Consider the following 20,615-nt stretch of genomic DNA (forward strand, 5'->3'; position numbering starts at 1 on the left):
CAAGGCACCTCAAAATCAAATTACTGAAAATCAGTGATAAAGAGAAAATCTTAAAAGTGGACAAAGGGAGGGAGAGGGAAGGAGGGAGGGAGGGAGGGAAGGAGGGAGGGAGGGAGGGAGGGAGGGGGAGAGAGAGAGAGACAGAGAGAGAGAGAGAGAGAGAGAGAGAGAATTCACATAGAGGAACAAAAATAAGAACTACAGCGTACTTCTTGTCAGAAACTACATAAGCCAGAACAGAACATCTTTAAAGTGATGGGGTGGAGGGGAACCCTGTCAACCTTGAATTCTATAACCAATAAAGATATCTTTCAAAACTTAAGGTGATATATAGACATTTTCAGACCAAGAAAGTTGGTATAACTTATTGCCATGAGATTTGTAAGGTCTAAAGAAATTTCTTTAACAAGAAATGTTCTTCAGGGAGAAAGAAAATTACACCAAATAGAAATTTGGATCTACAAAGGACTGAGGTATTTGAACATACCTCCATTTCAAATTTGAGGTATTTGAAAACTTGCCTAGAAAAGCAAATATGTGGATAAATATAAGACATGTTTCTAAGTTTTAATCTCCTTAAAAGGTAATTGACTATTTAAAACAAAAATAACAATGTATTGTGGGGTTTAAAATGTATATAGACATGTATAGGACATGTATAGGACAACAATACCACAAAGGACAGAAAAAAGGAAATGGAGTATACTGTTGTATAAAACTTACATTACATGTGAAGTGTTATAATATTATAAGAAAACAGACTGTGATAAGTTAAAGATGTAAATTATAAACCCTACAAAAATAAAATGAAAAGATACAGCTGATAAGTCAATCATGGCAATAAAACAAAATAATAAAAAGTGCTCAATTAATCCAAAAAAGGCAGGAAATGAGAAAAAAGAAAAAAGGATAGAAAAAAGTAGAAAACAAAGAGCAAGATGGTAGCTTGAATCCAACCATATCAATAATTATATTAAATGTAAATGATCTATAAATACTCCAATTAAAAAGCAGAGTTTGTCAGACTGAATAAAAACTAGGTCCTAATTCTATGCTTTCTGAAGAAACTGATTTTAAATATAAAGACACAGATAAGACAAAAGCATAAGAATGGAATGCAAGAAAATATTAATACCAATATTAAATACCAAGCAAATACTAATCAAATGAGGAAGTCCCAATACTAATATCAGACAAATAGACTTCATAACAAGGAATATTTGCAGAAAGAGAGGGACACTTATCATACCCTTATAATGATGATAGGGTCAACATACCAAGTTAAGATAACAATCCTAAATGTATATTCGCCTAATAACAGAGATTTAAAATACATGAAGTAAAAAGTATTGAAATGGAAGAAGGAATAGAAATATCCACAACTGTAGCACATGTACTCAGCACATGGTAGCTATTATTATCATTATCGACATCATCATTTGATCAGTAACATTCCCAAAACATAAGATTCAAGACAGGAATGCTCATCACACCACTATTATTCAACAGTGTTCTGAAAATTCTATCCAAAATATGATGGGAAAAAACAAAAATAAGATGTCTTAACTATCGAGATAGAGGAGATAAAATTAGCATTATTTCTAGTTGAAGTGGTTATATGCTTAGAAACCAAAAAAACAAAACAAAACAAAAAAACTAAGAGGTGTTAAAATAGTAGGATTCAATAAGGGAGATCACTTGAAATTAGTAGTTACATTTTAAGGACTTTCATGAATACTATCAACAACCAATTATAAAATATAAATGGGGCTTCCCTGGTGGCGCAGTGGTTGAGAGTCCACCTGCCGATGCAGGGGACACGGGTTCATGCCCCGGTCCAGGAAGATCCCACATGCTGCGGAGCAGCTAGGCCCGTGAACCATGGCCACTGAGCCTGCGTGTCTGGAGCCTGCGCGTCCGGAGCCTGTGCTCCGCAGTGGGAGAGGCCACAACAGTGAGAGGCCCGCGTACCGCAAATAAATAAATAAATAAAATAAAAAATATATATATAAATGAAAAGAAGGTTCCACTCATAAAAACAATAGAAAATTTTAATTTCCCAAGAAAAAATACTAAAGCCCTAGAGGATAAAAATAAAAATCTTTGAGAACTGTTTTTTTTTTGTTTTGTTTTGTTTTTTAAGAGACCATTGGCAGTCATTAGAGTGGTGAACCTACAAGTCTCCCTGCAAACCTGTTTCAAATCTGGACCCTGAATCCTTATAAAACCATGGAGTCTTATAACTCCTTCATCTCCCTGCAGAAAGTTCTCCAGAATGCCCTCCTAGAATTTGAAGAGATACACTCATTAGTGTATCCAGCACCCAGAAAAGTTCCTGACACATAGTAAGCACTGAAATAATATATATTATTTGAAATAATATTCGATGGATGAAATAAATGAATAAATCATTCATTTATAAGCAACTTCCTAAACTCTCTTAGAACTACCCTCGCAAAAGTGATCTCTGGCCCAAAAAAAGTTCCTCAGAATTGACTCAATCCATCCTGCAGTTGATTGAAGGGCACTTCTAGGATCAACCCAGGTCCCTCTTGACAGGAGATAAATAGAAATTGGGAGAGCTTTTATTTTCTTGTGGTGCAGAGAAGCATGTATTACACTGAGGTCCTGTCTTCTGAGACTCCGAAATGTCCTACACTTTATCAAGAGATTCATGGATTTTCATTGGCATGACCAGTCTTTGAGGTTTCACAGTTTTCCAAGGTCAACTAGGGAGATTTTGTATTTTAGCATAAGAATAACCTGAATGTAGAGTCATGCTCCTGAACTGCTCCTAAAAGATCTTGAAACTTTCCCATGGGGTGGAGGCATGTTGCAACAACTTTCACCAGTTATTCAATCAAATATTTACTGAGGATTTATTTTGTTATTAGATGCTGGGAAGACAGCAGGAAATGTCCCTACTCTCTTGGGGCTTCCATTCAAGTACGGAAAAATAGACAATCAACAAACAAACAAATGAACCAAATACCTACAGCTGGTAAGTGATGTGTAATATGTAGACACTAATAGGGTCATGAAATCTAACTATTAATTTAGTTTATCAACATGTTTTCTTCCCTGACTGATCCTCAGCTTTATCCCCATAACAAGTGCTTTTTTTCTCCTACTGCCTTTATTTTCTAATTTCTGGGAAAGTTACTAAAAATTTTTATGACAGGACCCCACATTTGCAGCCAACTCAGACTATCATTTTCCTTCTTTGTAAGTGTCATTCAAAACTTCGAGAGGCATGCTGGAGCAGCTGCAATTTCTATTTCAACAAGAATATGTAGATAGCCTCTTGATATATGGGAGTACATGGGCTTTAAAATTAGGAGACCAGGGAAGAATGCTTCCAGCTCACCTGGTGCATTGCTCTTCACTTCTTCACTGCACTGTGAGGGTTGGTCAGCTGAATCACTCCGAATGAGAACACTGTTTTAACCCTGGAGAACACCCCACCAAGATTTCACACAACAACCTTTGACTAATATTGCCTTGAGATGTCAGACCTTTCTCTTATTATCACTGTAGAGCAATACTTATTCTATCTAAAGAGAATGACTATTAATAAAGTTTTCTTCTAAATCACACCAGGGTGGCTCAGCTCTGGGCCCGGGCGGGGTCGGCCGCCCGAACTCCAAAGCATGGTCACCTTCAACCAAGAGCTGAGGGGTAGGGGCGACTACCCCCAGCCCCCCGTACCCCTCACCGTGCACCACAGTCATTGGGCCTCTGCCATGTGAGAAAACCTCTTTGAATCCCCACTGCCCAGTTTTAGCAAGAAACAGGCACTCAGTAAATCTCTACTGAACAAATGAACGTAAATTTCTGAAGGCAGGATTTGTGAGAAATTACTTCTCTCTTGTTTTCTCTGATGTGCTGCTATGGTCTCTAGAAACTGCACAGTTTACTGCTTAATCCTGCAGCCTATGGAACAAAAACCACATTCACAGAAACAGAGATGAAATGAAAAGGCAGAGGGCTATGTACCAGAGGAAGGAACAAGATAAAATCCCAGAAAAACAATTAAATGAAGTGGATATAGGTAACCTTCCAGAAAAAGAATTCAGAGTAATGATAGTGAAGATGATCCAGGACCTTTGAAAAAGAATGGAGGCAAAGATCGAGAAGATGCAAGAAATGTTTAACAAAGACCTAGAAGAATCAAAGAAGAAACACCTGAAAGAATTAAAGAACAAACAAACAGAAATAAACAATACAATAACTGAAATAAAAAATACACTAGAAGAATTAATAGCAGAAAAACTGCATCAGAAGAATGGATAATTGAACTGGAAGACAAAATAGTGGAATTCATTGCCACAGAACAGAATAAAGAAAAAAGAATGAGAAGAAATGAAGACAGCCTAAGGGACCCCAGGGACAACATTAAACACACCAACATTGGCATCATAGAGGTCCCAGAAGGAGAAGAGAGAGAGAAAGGAACCGAGAATATATTTGAAGAGATTATACTTGAAAACTTCACTAAAACGGGAAAGGAAATAGCCACCCAAGTCCAGGAAGTGCAGAGAGTCCCAGGAAGGATAAACCCAAGGAGAAACACACTGAGACACACAGTAATCAAACTGACAAAAACTAAAGACAAAGAAAAATTATTAAAGGCAACAAGGGAAAAATGACAAATAGCATACAACGGAGCTCCCATAAGGTTAACAACTGATTTCTCAGCAGAAACTCTACCAGCCAGAAGGCAGTGGCACCATGTACTTAAAGTGATGAAAGGGAAGAACCTACAACAAAGATTACTTACCGGCAAGGATCTCATTCAGATTCGACAGAGAAATCAAAAGCTTTACAGACAAGCAAAAGCTAAGAGAATTCAGCACCACCAAACCAGCTCTACAACAAATGCTAGAGGAACTTCTCTGAGTAAGAAACACAGGAGAAGAAAAGGACTTACAAAAAAACCCCCAAAACAATTAAGAAAATGGTCATAGGAACATACATATCAATAATTACCTTAAATGTGAATGGATTAAATGCTCCAAGCAAAAGACACAGACTCACTGAATGGACAGAGAAACAAGACCCATATATATGCTGTCTCCAAGAAACCCACTTCAGACCTAGGGACATATACAGACTGAAAGTGAGGGGATGGAAAAAGATATTGCATGCAAATGGAAATCAAAAGAAAGCTGGAGTAGCGATACTTGTATCAGATAAAATAGACCTTAAAATAAAGAATGTTACAAGAGTCAAGGAAGGACACTATGTAATGACCAAGGGATCAATCTAAGAAGAAGATATAACAATTATAAATATATATGCATCCAACATAGGAGCACCTCAATACATAAGGCAAATGCTAACAGCTCTAAAAGAGGAAATCGACAGTAATACAATAATAGTGGGGGACTTTAACACCTCACTTACACCAAAGGAAAGATCATCCAGACAAAAAATTAATAAGGAAACACAAGCTTTAAATGACACAATAGACCAGATAGATTTAATTGATATTTATAGGACATTCCATCCAAAAACAGCAGATTACACTTTCTTCTCTAGTGCACACAGAACATTCTCCAGGATAGATCACATCTTCAGTCACAAATCAAGCCTCAGTAAACTTAAGAAAACTGAAATCATATCAAGTATCTTTTCCGACAACAATGCTATGAGATCAGAAATCAATTACAGCGAAAAAAACGTAAAAAACACAAACACATGGGGGCTAAACAATACATAAGTAAATAAACAAGGGATCACTGAAGAAATCAAAGAGGAAATCAAAAAATACCTAGAGACAAATGACAATGAAAACACGATGATCCAAAACCTATGGGATGCAGCAAAAGCAGTTCTAAGAGGGAAGTTTATAGCAATACAATGTTACTCCAAGAAACAAGAAAAATCTCAAATAAACAATCTAACCTTACACCTAAAAGAACTAGAGAAAGAAGAACAAACAAAACCCAAAGCTACTAAAAGGAAAGAAATCATAAAGTTCAGGGCAGAAATAAATAAAATAGAAACAAAGGAAACAACAGCAAAGACCAATAAAACTAAAAGCTCGTTCTTTGAGAAGAAAAAGAAAATTGATAAACCTTTAGCCAGACTCATCAAGAAAAAGAGGAGGAGGACTCAAATCAATAAAATTAGAAATGAAAAAGGAGAAGTGACAATGGACACTGCAAAGAGACTACTACAAGCAACTCTATGCCAATAAAACGGGGCAACCTGGAAGAAATGGACAAAGTTTTAGAAAGGTATAAACTTCCAAGACTGAACCAGGAAGAAATAGAAAATATGAACAGACCAATCACAAGTAATGAAATTGAAACTGTGATTTAAAATCTTCCAACAAACAAAAGTCCAGGACCAGATGCCTTCACAGGTAGATTCTATCAAACATTTAGAGAAGAGCTAACACCCACCCTTCTCAAACTCTTCCAAAATACTGCAGAGGAAGGGACACTCACAAACTCACTCTACGAGGCCACCATCACCCTGATACCAAAACCAGACAGAGATACTACAAAAAAAGAAAATTACAGACCAATATCACTGATGAATATAGATGCAAAAATCCTCAACAAAATACTAGCAAACAGAATCCAACAACACATTAAAAGGATCATACACCATGATCAAGTGAGATTTATCCCACGGATGCAAGGATTCATCAATATATGCAAGTCAATCAATGTAATATGCCATATTAACAAATTGAAGAATATAAACCATATGATCATCTCAATAGATGCAGAAAAAGCTTTTGACAAAATTCAACACCCATTTAAGATAAAAACTCTCCAGAAAGTGAACATAGAGGGAACCTACCTCAACATAATATAGGCCATATATGACAAACCCACAGCAAACATCATTCTCAATGGTGAAAAACTGAAAGCATTTCCCCTAAGACCAAGAACACGACAAGGATGTCCATTCACACCACTATTATTCCACATAGTTTCGTAAGTCCTAGCCACGGCAATCAGAGGAGAAAAAGAAATAAAAGGAAAACAAATTGGAAAAGAAGAAGTAAAACTGTCACTGTGTGCAGATGACATAATACTATACATAGATAATCCTAAAGATGCCACCAGAAACCTACTAGAGCTGATCAATGAATCTGGTAAAGTTGCAGGATACAAAATTAATGCACAGAAATCTCTTGTATTCCTACACGCTAACAACAAAAGATCAGAAAGAGAAATTAAGGAAACAATCCCATTCACCATTGCAACAAAAAGAATAAAATGCCTACGAATAAACCTACCTAAGGAGGTAAAAGACCTGTACTCAGAAAACTGTAAGACACTGATGAAAGAAATCAAAGATGACACAAACATGGAGACATCCAAACATGACTATACTACCCAAAGCAATCTATAGATTCATTGCAATGCCTATCAAATTACCAATGACATTTTTTACAGAACTAGAACAAAAAAGTCTTAAAATTTGTATGGAGACACAAATGACCCCGAATACCCAAAGCAATCTTGAGGGAAAAAAACAGAGTTGGAGGAAAAGAATCCCTGACTTCAGACTATACTGCAAAGCTACAGTAATCAAGACACTATGGTACTGGCACAAAAACGGAAATATAGATCAATGGAACAGGATAGAAAGCCCAGAGATAAACCCATAAACTATGGTCAACTAATCTATGACAAAGAAGGCAAGGATATACAATGGAGAGATGACAGTCTCTTCAATAAGTGGTGCTGGGAAAACTGGACAGCTCCATGTAAAAGAATGAAATTAGAACACTCCCTAACACCATACACAAAAATAAACTCAAAATGGATTAAAGACCTATATGTAAGACCAGACACTATAAAACTTTTAGAGGAAAACACAGGAAGAACACACTTTGACATAAATCACAGCAAGATCTTTTTTGACCCATCTCCTAGAGTAATGGAAATAAAAACAAAAATAAACAAATGGGACCTAATGAAACTTAAAAGCTTTTGCACAGCAAAGGAAACTATAAACAATATGAAAAGACAACCGTCAGAATGGGAGAAAATATTTGCATACAAATCAACGGACAAAGGATTAATCTCCAAAATATATAAACAGCTCATGCAGCTCAATATGAAAAAAACCCAATCAAAAAATGCGCATAAGACCTAAATAGATATTTCTCCAAAGAAGACATACAGATGGCCAAGAGGCACATGAAAAGGTGCTCAACATCACTAATTATTAGAGAAATGCAAATCAAAAGTACAATGTGGTATCACCCCACACAGGTTAGAATGGCCATCATCAGAAAATCTACAAACAACAAACGTTGGAGAGGATGTGGAGAAAAGAGAACCCTCTTGCACTGCTGGTGGGCACGTAAGTTGATACAGCCACTATGGAGAACAGTATGGAGGTTCCTTAAAAAACTAAAAATAGAATTACCATATGACCCAGCAATCCCGCTACTGGGCGTATACCCAGAGAAAACCATAATTCAAAAAGACACATGCACCCCAATGTTCACTGAAGCACTATTTACAATAGCCAGGTCATGGAAGCAACCTAAGTGTCCATCAATAGATGAATGGATAAAGAAGATGTGGCACATATATACAATGGAAGATTACTCAGCCATAAAAGGGAACGAAATTGGGTCATTTGTAGAGACATGGATGGACCCAGAGACTGTCAGACAGAGTGAAGTCAGAAAGAGAAAAACAAATATCATATATTAACACATATATGTGGAATCTAGAAAAATGGTACAGAAGAACCAGTTTGCAAGGCAGAAATAGAGACACAGATGTAGAGAACAAACATATGGACACCAAGGGGGGAAAGTGGGGAGGGGCGTGGTGGTGGTGGGATGAATTGGGAGATTGGGATTGACATGTATACACTGATGTGTATAAAATGGATGACTAATAAGAACCTGCTGTATAAAAAAATAAAATAAAATAAATCACACCAGAAAATGCTATCTTATTTAACCAAATACTGTTGATTAAAAGATGGAAATGAATGCTATTATTTCTTCAGCCCCAGTCTTCCATCTCCATAAATTAATGTTCTTTTCCCTGTGCTTCACTGATGGGTGGTGAATTATGCAAATATTTTTCCTGCAAGAAATTAGACGAAGTAGTCTCACCAATTCTTACAACAACTTATTATAAATAATGGCAAATTATAATTCGATTTAAAATATTGTCCTCAGCCTAGGTCACCTAAGTTCAAATGTTTTAACCTCTAAATCAACTCTATGAAATCAAATTATATTTGTAAGTACATGATTTTTCTAAAGAAATGAAGCCATTTTGGCATTTCCTTTATTAAGAAAGTGATTTTTGGCCAGTCTAGAATTATATCATTTCAACAGTCATCTTCTTTTCTACTATCAGTTCTACTGCCTTCAAGATATAGTCATTTCATCCTGACATAAATGAAAATAAACATAAATTTGATTCATTAATTCACATAGTCTGCCTAGTTCACAATAAGGGTGTAAGTATATTAACAGCTTAAAAATCAGATCTCAGCATTGTTAATCTATTTTTTAAAACATCGATGAAAACCAAATGACTCAAAGTAGTTCACAATTAAACCAAAAACTTGCTCCTGCCCTTCTCACAAAGGGGGCATTTAAAAATGCCAATTGGCCAAGACTTTAATTGATCCAAAAGCATTTCTGATTAGCAGTCTTAATAATGTGCTAGCACCAGTTCGTCCCAATTCCCAGGATTTTGCACATGTCAGCATGACTCAAGAGAAAGACTAAACCATGGTCCCAGCAGCCTGATGCAAAAAGCTAGACGGTAAACGGAGTGCCTCCCGGCCCCAGGCCATTCCATCTCACTTGACCCCACTCTACCCAGAGCCGGAAACCCGCTTAGTTGTGCTCGGCAGTGAGGGAATGAAGTGCATCGATTGCTCGCGATTATTAGCTGGAGTGGAATGAGCCTCCTCCTTATTATGCAGATTAGCGGAGCTCCACGTCCCAACATATTGTGCAGATGCGGGCCAGCAGCTGCTCCTACAGATGGCAAGTACACAACTCCATTAGGATGGATCTATTGTCTGCGCCCGGCTTGCGGAGAAGCGGACTCGGCAACGAGGAACCGTTACACGGCGAGATGTAAAGACGCACACTCGCACTTAAAAATCTGCACCCAGGAGACTCTTTACACAGCAGGGCCGACAGCACTCAAATTAGAAATCTACCCTAAATAAGGACTTTCGTATGTCACAATTAAGCTTGTGTATTTTTTAAAGCAGATTAACCATTAAAATTGAATAGCATAATTCTAATCTTGCAATGCCACACTATTAAATATTCAGATTAAAAACAAATCCTAAGAGATTCATTCAGAAATTTGCACGACGTTCAGCTCTTCTGGGACCTTCTGTTTTGCTAGTTCCCTTTCAAAGAACCTTTTAGAGAGCCAAGTTTATTTTCCATAATATCAAAATGTGACACAGAACTGAGTTTCCCCTATTAAAATGTCTGTTTTAGGATAGCTTGTCCTTTCAGGGTTATCGTTTATTCTAAACATCAAAGCAGTTAATGCAAGTTAATCTGGAGTGAAAGTATGTGGATGCAAACCTTTTCTGAATAGATATTATTTAAATCATTAGTAACTAAATAACATTGTTGCATAATTTTGGATGTGGTGTAAAATAATTTGATTACTAATTGAAGCTATTAATCTGAGTAAAGGATTGGTTTTTGTTCCTGTTTTTGTTTTTAGCTAATGTTTGCCTAGATCTTCCTCTAAAGTTTAACCTAAGGAACTAGAACTTTCTGAAGAATGGGAGGGAACTGCCAAAATGTGACAAGTATAATTTTAAACATCTTATCAAAATAAAGGTACTCCATTAACTACAGTCTTTAAAAGCTTAAAATATTCAAGTTTAAAGGTGTATGCACAATGGAAAGAAAAGTGGCAACCTACGCAATTACTCAGTTTAATAAATGTGGACAGCCAAATAAAATAATTTATGTCCAGAAGAAAACTGTTATAGAGTTAAAACAGCAGGAAGGAAGGAGAAAAAAATGTAAATGGATTGTTCCAGAGCCACGTTTACCAAACTTTTTTGTCTGCCATACACAGAGACATACTGCAACTCAGTACACACATGGGCATCTATGTATGACAAGTCTTACAAAACTTAACCCTCACTTCACATGATACATTCTAATGTTTTCTATTTTATTAAATTCATATTTTCTAATGCTGGTTATGACATTAAATGTATTTCATGGTCAATTTTATGACCTGCAGTTTGAAAAAATACTACTGTAGAATGTGACCAAGCAGGTAATGTTAAAAAAAAAAAAAAAAGAAGAGGAGGAAGAGGATGAAGAGGAGAAGAAGAAGGAGAAGAATAAATACATTGTGTCAATACCAACATCAGCACGAAATGTGAGAAGTAACCTACTCCAAATTGCCAGACCCAGACGGAACTGGCACTTTGCAGGGGAGACTGGGGGCGGGGGCAGGGGAAAACACCAGGCTGGAGAAGGAAGCTGAGCCCATGGCATAAGGGGTCTCAATGTCACGCCAGAGATGAGCCTGAACTTCAACACATCATGAAGAGTTTTAGGCAGAAAGGAGACCAGACAGATTGGACTCAAATTTTCTGTATTATCTAAATAGAGCCCACTTAATTATTTATTACAAAACCTTTAAAATGTATTTGTTGTCCTCTCTGGCAATGGACAGCCTTTGCTGTCAGTCCTCTCCTGTCTGGGCTTTGGTAGGACATCATCAAACCTAAGAGCACTTGAGAAATCTGGCTGTCATTTCTGCATCTTCAATCCCAGGCTCAGTACCATCCTCCTTCGCCTACCAAAGACAACAGGTGTTGTTTGACTTCCCTTCCCCTCAAACTGAGGCTGCTTGAATGTAGGCCATTGACTAAAATTTTGACCATTAATTAAGGCAGGTTAAAGGTTCTCCCCCAACCACAGTTTCAGGAATTCACAAATGAATTTTAATTGTGTTAACAGAACATTTGCTACTGATTTGCTATTCATAGCAGCTTTTACTGTTGACTTCTCCAAATTCTCCTTGGTGCCTCTGCTCAAACTTTTTGTGTCACTCAGCACCCTTCTCACTCCCCATTTCCATTTGTTAAAATCCCTCCCCCACCATGACATTCATTCTTGTTCTACAGTTGGATGTGAACATATCAGTCTCCCCCATGGATTGCAACCCTTGAGGGAAGGAACCAAGAGTAATTTATCTTTGATCCTACTCACTTCCAAGATAGTAGATAAGACAGTAAATGAGAATAAATGAAATAGCATATGTGAAATCCCTGTGTATAATGCAAATTACTGTGAAAGTGATAGTTCTTATTAGATGATTTCTCCCTCCCTCCCTCCCTCCCTCCCTCCCTCCCTCTCTCTCTCTCTCTCTCTCTCTCTCTCTCACACACACACACACACGCAAAGAAAAAGAATTCATTATTTTTCCCATGGAGTTGTTTATAGTGTTCACCCCACAAGAGCACTGGGGGTCTTCCCTCCCTAACTCCCTAGATCATTCTCTTCCCCAACAACTCTCTTGCTCTTTTTTTACCCTCTGTCTTCATCCCAGGGTCTTGGCCAACAGTCTGCCCATTCAGAGCGGAGGCTCTTACCAAATACAACCTACATGTTTACATTTGGCCCATGGATTGCCTTCATGATTTTGCGTTTATGTGAGTGTGTGTGTGTAATTAGTCAACAAAATAAAAATCAGGGGAAGGCACGTAAAAATTCAGTTTGGGGTTTCTCTTGAAACATGGAATCGGAGACACCCTTTGCCTGAGGTACACCCTCCCCATTGTCTCCTTGATACTCAGCCAAGAATCACATGTCACTTATCAATACGCTTATGCTGCTGTTTTTCTTACTCTAGAGGTTTATTTCCTTGATTTCACATCTCTACCAAGAGTGGGAAAAAGAAAAACAGACAAAGAAGGCTGCATGAACTTCCTGACAGCAGACCTGCTGCACTCATTTATGTTACTCACTGGGACATGTGACTTTTACATCTCTGATATAGCGCATCTATATCTGTGCATCTGATCAAGGAAGCAGGACCACTACAAGTGACATGAAGTACAGGGTTTGTTATGCAATTGAAGGAACTGGGAAAGAAGTTACAGAAATCTGGTGGTGGACATGAAACCAACTGCCATAGGTCAGCAGGGCCAACAGTCAGGAAGAAAAGCTGGACACAGAGGAGGAAAGAAAAAAGACAAACTGGAACCTGTGGAGACAAACTAGAACCTCCATCCTATCTCTCATCACCTCTAACCTCAATGAAGCTGGTACCCTTCACTGCTAGTCCCACGACTCAGACAGCTGAAGGAAGAGATCTCATAGGAGCTGTGAACACAGTCTCAATGCCAATCAGGAGAGCCAGCAGATAGCTCTGCAATAAGTCATGAGCTGCAAGGGAGCCTAGCAACCAACACTGACTTTCAGAGAGTAACAACTGCTGCTTCCCTTCTGCCTCCCAAATCTCAGGTAAATTTCTTTGGTGGCCAACCCTGACCCAGAACCATATGGCGAAGGGGATTTTGGGAAATGTAGTTCCACCTTAGCTAAGTGACACAGTACAAAACCATTATAGCACTCACCGGTACAGCTTGGGCATGTCAATTACAGGAGCATGCACAATGAATAAGTTTTTATTGTACTTCATCTAAAGAAATAAATCTAACCAAATCATAGAAGAGAAAACAAAGATAGCTTAGAGAATGTAAGGATATATCGTAACAATTAAGTTTCACCCCCATGACCCAGCACCCAACACGGCACCTTGCCATAGTAAATGGTTAATGTGTTTTAGTTAATTACATAAGATACTCCTGGTTACCTAGTTAAAAGCCAAATTAAAGATAAGATTCATATTAGGGAGAAGAATAGCAATATCATGAAACATCTTTTGGTCTTATTAATGTTTCATTGTTCAAGAAAGAGGCTCTTCTTTTGACAAAGTAAATAATGGTGTTTGTATATCAAATATATGTCTAGACCACAAGTTTTCTATTTTAAACATAAAAATGACCTTTCTATAACACATCCTGATCAATAAATACATCTTTAATGAAGCAAATCACTAGCATTAAGAATAGAGATATAAACAAAAAGACAATTAACAAATGTATTTTGGACATTCACCATTATGAAGTACTTCATCTGTAACAGATATGCATCTATTTTACAAATCTCTTGCAAAGAGGTAAAAAATAGAAAATGAAAAAAAGAAAGATTAGCCAAATTAACCAGGGAAATTAGATCTTCACTCCTTCAAATAACCAAAAAGCTGTAAGAAGTCAAATATACTTTTCTTGATAAGCAACACTGAAAAATAAGTCAAACATAAAACTAAATCAGCTTACATAATGCCATATAGGAATTTATTTAGATTGGATAAAACAGATTTCTTCAGCCATCCTCACAGTTTTATCAGATCTAACCTCTATAATAAATTCCCTTTTCCATATCACTCACAGTGAGTCAGATTCCCTGTTCAAACCCTCACTGATACCTCATAGATGCTTGGTACCAGGGGTCCCAAAGTCAAATGCATCAGAGGACAAACAGAATTCTCCCGTTTACTGGATTAATGCAGCTAACAATAAGAGTCATCCCCAAGCTAGCTACTGATAGGAGATTTCAGGAATAAACTTAATTTTAATCAGTGTAACCGGATGACATGTTCCTAATTTACCTGAGTACACGTTTTCTTTTAGCAAAGGTTAATCAGAAATTCTCTAATATTTTGATAGGTATTAGAAATTAAAATGGCACACTGTATTAGTATGATAGCTCATAAATACTCGAGGTTTTTCAAGAATCACACCCTTTTATGCATCTTTCCAAGATAAATATTATACCCCCTAGTCCTTGAGCTCTACCAGTCCTAGAACAGATTTCAAAATGAAACCTGTATTTCTTGAACCCTATTTCCTCCAAGTGTTTAAATCTGAAACTTCCCAGAAAACACCCTCTCTCAATCCAGAAGCTGCTGAGAAGGAAGCTCATGTTTTCCCCAGAACCCTGAGGGATTCCATCATCCCCTTTTAGCACATTATGTCAGCAAGTTCATTGTGGTTCAAAGCCACAGGTCAGTCATGAAGTTTAAAATACTTATCCCTTTAGTTAAATTTGAAGAATAACAACCCATCAATGTAATCATGTCTAAACGTCATCTACTTTGAATCCCTAATTATTTATTAAAAGAGCTTGTCCACCAGAACAGTATACCTGTACACCCATATTGAAAATCTACTTCAGATTGCTTTAAAAGTCTGTTCTAGGCCCATTATAAAAGATTCCTAAGCATCATTAATTGACTTTTGAAACTCATTAACAAATATTTACACCCTGGAATAGATCCAATTTTAGAATAAGCTACAGCTGGAGAAGATCACAATGCAAACAGAAAAACTCTCTGAATCTCTCAAACTTATGGGTCCTGGATGAGAAATTCAGAAGGACTGAATTCTTCAGCTTAGGAGACCAAAATGATAATAAGTCATTACAGAGCTATTAGTGCCAACTGATGATTATTTAAATGTGTTGTTAAGTGCACATTCCTGATGGATTTATTTCAAATTCAGTTTCATATTTAGGCAATAAGTGAGATTAAAACACATGTATACTACATGTAGAAATATGTATCTCTGTTTACAAAGTGTAGATGAGCAACAATCCTGTGGCATTATTCGGGCATTTTTAGTGCTAATGAACAACTCACCAACTGCCGTGGCTTTATAGGCAGTAGAGACAAGGGACTTTGGGGTTCCAAATGTCAAATCCTTCTACCTAGCTATCCAGCAGTAACATCAGGCACATGAATGGAGATGTTCATTCAGAATTTGTGTGTGTGAAATAACAAGAAAAACTGAAAATCCTATTAAGATATTCTCTCCTACCCCTCCTTTCTACACACACACACACACACACACAAACATACACACACACACACACACACACACACACACACACACACACACACACACACACACACACACACACACACACACTGCATGACCCTCAGGCAGTACGCCCTCCAAAACTGAATGCTGACATCAGGCATGACTTGGTGGCCACTTGAGGGAGGCAGGTGCTCAGCTTCTTTCATCTTTGCTCTGTGACAGTTTCTATGTCACATACGCCGTCATCAGCCTGACACATGTATGCCATCCCCCTTAATAACCTAGAGAGGTCTTGGGTCAGAGGTTCCCCTCAAATGACTGACAGCTAGGGAGGCACCATACCTGCAATAGAGCTGTCAGCTGGGTGAGAAGACAGGGCCCGCAGGGAATTCCTTTCTCTCCCAACAAGGAACCTTCACTCAGCATGACCTGCCTTGGAGAAAGCTTTGAACAAGGTCCTTTCTTTTCCACTTCAAATCCTGCCTTGAAACAAGCTTTCTCTGCCACTTGCAATTACTGTAAATCAATTTCCAAACAGAAATCACTATGCAAAATATGCATTTACCCAAGATAGGTAAAGAGATGACAAGTGACCCTGACTCCTGTCAGGTGGGATCTCCTCTTCTTCTCCCACAAAACTCCAAGAAATTACAAGATGACTGAGACACACAGAATTATGAGACTGGAGATGACCTCAGGAGATTATCCAGCCCCGCCTTCAGGCATTGCCCACAACCTAAATGCCTCTTGCTCTTTCAGTATATTGAGCTGTTACTGCTGTTGTTTTAATAAAACCAAAATGCCAATGTAATCATTTTCAATGAGACATACAATTAGCAAAGGAACCAGAGACTTCAATTCCAATCATCAACCCATTCTCTCTGTGTAACCCCCGTTTAACTCTTAATATTATGTACTTTGAGATATGCTGCAATCTGGTGTCCATCGTTCCTTATCAGAAAATCTCTCTATTATACAGCATGTTAGACTTGGAAAGCCCTGTGAATTATCTGTTCTTTCTTTCTCCCAGCCCCCTGCTCAGGCGACTCATCTAAATTCCTCATTTCCAGAAGAAATTATTAAGTGGTATGTGGACTGGCGTGGGCCCCTACAGAGATCATGCGTGAGGCTAGGATAGCTCTGCCTTGATTGAGACATCTTGAATCTCATCATTCTAAAAGGAACAGCAATCTGCTACCAGAAGAGAAGGACAATCTACAGAAGCAAAGATCACAAACCATCATGGCGGAAGAGCCTTTCTACACAAGCAGATTCAAGACTGATGGGCATTGCAGGAAGGTTCCATAGAAATAGCCAGCTTTGTCACAGTGAAGCTGACTGGCTGCCATGGCGGTGAGAGTCAACGGGCAAGAGGACTTGCTGAAAATAAACAGTGGGAAATCTTTCCTCAGTGTCTGCCTGGAGCTGGTGTAGAGAAGGGAAGAGATACAGATAAGCCTTGTTATGCTATGTGAAAAAAGCCAGGCACACAATGCCACATATTGTCTGATTCCATTTATAGGAAATATTCAGAATAGGCAAATTCATAGGGATAGATAGCAGGTTAGTAGTTGCCAGGGTGTCGGAGCAGGAGGAGGGGGAGTGACTGCTCACTGGGTAAGGGGTTTCCTTTGGGGATGATCAAAATGTTCTGGAACTAGATAGTGGTGATGGCTGTACAACATTATGAATGTAGTAAATGTCACTAATGGTAAATTTTATGTTATATGTGGGGTTTTTTGGGTTTTTTTGCGGTACACGGGCCTCTCACTGCTGTGGCCTCTCCCATTGCGGAGCACAGGCTCCGGATGCGCAGGCTCAGCGGCCATGGCTCACGGGCCCAGCCGCTCCGCGGCATGTGGGATCTTCCCAGACTGGAGCACGAACCCACGTCCCCTGCATCGGCAGGCGGACTCTCAACCACTGCGCCACCAGGGAAGCCCTGTTATATGTGTTTTAATGCACCTTTTTGAAAGAGGCTATGCCTATGGCCTTTAGGAGAAGGAAAATTTCCTCCAGTGCCTGTGGTCCTCCCATGAAGCCAGAACTGGGGAGCAGATGACAGACCAGAAGGGAGAAGAGAAGAGAAACCCCCAAGAGGGAGAGGGAGGGTAAGGCAGATATTCCCTCTTCCAGGATCACGCCAGGCAGAAGGGTCTTCATATATACTTGTTGTAACCAGCACTTTCTCACATATGCTCCAAGACCTGGACTAGAACCTAGCTCATCCTTCTAGCTATGTGACTCTTGACAAGACATATCACCAAACATTCCTGGAGTGCCCACCACACCCGGGATTGTGTCACGAGCCCTATATGCTTCATCTCCTTCCATCCCCATAGCCTATGAGGCAATGGCTGGTAGCTCCCCTAATGGACAGATGAGGAACCTGAGATTTAAAAGGGTTTTTATTAAGTTGCCCCAAATCATACAGGCAGTAAGAACACAGTTAATGATTCTTAGGCTTTACTTTCCCAATTTCTAAAATGGGGAGAATAATAACTGCTTTGTAAGATTATCACAAGGATTAAAGATGAATCATGGAATGTCACTAACACCAGGAATTAGGCAAAGTGTGTCATACATGTTTTCTCAGATACCTACAAACAGATATGGAGTAGGTATCATGGGCCCCATCTTACTGATGAGAAAACGGAAGCCCAGGACCATGTAGCTGGTGAGTGGCTGATCTGGGATTTAAACACAGGCCTGCAGGACTGCAAAACCATGGCTCTTGACTAATATGTTACTGATATGTTACTTCCCATGAGGAGGACTCCTAGCCCCTCATTACCAGTCATGGCTATGTTAGGCATGGATAGAAATGTGCTCAATAAATGTCAATATCTACCCAAGGACTAATATTTGCCAAAGAGAAAAAAATAGAATAAAGCGGTCTAGGAATAGCCCTAGGCAGAACAGAAAGCAGGAAATTCTTCTGGAATAGTAGGTTCTACACATTCCAGCACATCATCAAAAGCAGACACTGATGCATCAGACCCATAGGTGCCAATCAGAGTTAGGGCCTTCTCCCTTGTAGACAGACACTCTGACACCCACTTAGGTCTAAGACTTCAGCTTTCCAGACCTCTTAAGGATATTTTTCCAGGTGGTCCTGGCTCCAGCAAGGTAGAGAGAGAACTTGCATTCATAGGTCATGGTGGCGCTCTTGGTAAAACAAAAGCACTAAAGGGCATAATTGGCCACAGGTGGAATTGGGCTCTTAAAAACTGCAAAGATCAACCTTAGTAACAAATACATAAAAGAAACCTCAAAGACTCAATTTACTAGTCTCTTATCCAGCTCTGAATAATAGAAATTTCAGGATTTCTCACCATATTCACTGTTTAGTCAACACACCAACAACAACTTATCTGCAAACACTGCTATGAGAAAAACATTTGTGATTACATGTCACCTTAAGAGGCTGGAATTAATTACTAGCTTTACTTAACTGAAAGTTATATAACTCTACAGGTATTTGGATACTGACAGATAACTGATGGATGTACTAACACATCTCATGGATTCTAAGATGCACATTCTTTTTTGCACATTTTAACGTCTCTGAAATCTACATCCAGATGTGTTCTACTATCACTATCAGCTAGGCTGCAGTCCCGGCAGGGTTGTCATGTTCTGCTCAGCTGAGAACATTAAAAGCATCAGTATCAAAACTTGCAGAATGAATGTTATTGACATGGAAGAAAATCCCAGAGTTAAGAGTGGAACACTTTTTAAAGAAATGCTGTATCACGAATGCGCTTGACGACCCAGAAGAAAGTATTAGAAAGCACTGTGTCATAATTTACTTGGCAGCATTTTTTTCTTTCTTTGTGACAGATAAAATACGCATACTTCTTATAATCAGTAACATCTTAGATTTGATGGAATATGGTCTAAGGAGCAAATATACCACAATGCAGTGAGTTTACAGGAATAAAAGAACCAAACCCCTAATAATTAAAAGAAAATAAATCTAATTTCCCTTCACTCTAAGAATATTAAAGTTTAAAATATCACAGCAACATTTATGTATAATAAACACTCTACCTGAAAAAGGTCATATCTGAAAAAGATACTATGACGTGAACCATTTTGCTGTTGCTTCTTAAACTTTGTTTAAAACATAGTATCTAGTATATTTTCAATACAAAGGAACTGAAGAAATTCTTAAAATCCTCAAAAAAAGGAAAATAATTTATATTACAAAGTGTTAAGCACTTAAACTTACGTTAAATAGAAACTTGCTAATAAGCCTTAGTTTCTTCATTTGTAAAACGGGTATTTAAGCAGCTACTTCATGGGGTTATGAGAATTAAGTGGCTGACACATAGAAAATGTTTAGTAAAGAGATCCACATGGTAGGAGATAAATAATTGTGAACATACTATTCTGATCATTATATTTGTGATTCTTTTACATCCTGGCCCAGGATTCAACAAATATTTTTGTTAAGTAAAAGGGTAAAAAATGAAAAACTAAAGTGTTGTATTTCCATCATTTTAGAAGATTCTATTCCCAGAAATGAATTATTTGAAATGTTATTTTTAAGCTTACATAATAGTTTCCTCACAGACGCAAAACCAGATGATTTTCTAAGTATTTTTGCAGGAATGAAGATGAAAAAGTAAGTCCATTTTCTTTGACACTTTGGTACTAAAAAGGATTAATGGCTCAGCGCAATCAGGGAAAAGATGTGGCCTGAAGAGATTTTCTTA

This window comes from Phocoena phocoena, chromosome 7 (assembly GCF_963924675.1).
Source record: "Phocoena phocoena chromosome 7, mPhoPho1.1, whole genome shotgun sequence".
In the NCBI taxonomy this organism is placed as follows: domain Eukaryota; kingdom Metazoa; phylum Chordata; class Mammalia; order Artiodactyla; family Phocoenidae; genus Phocoena; species Phocoena phocoena.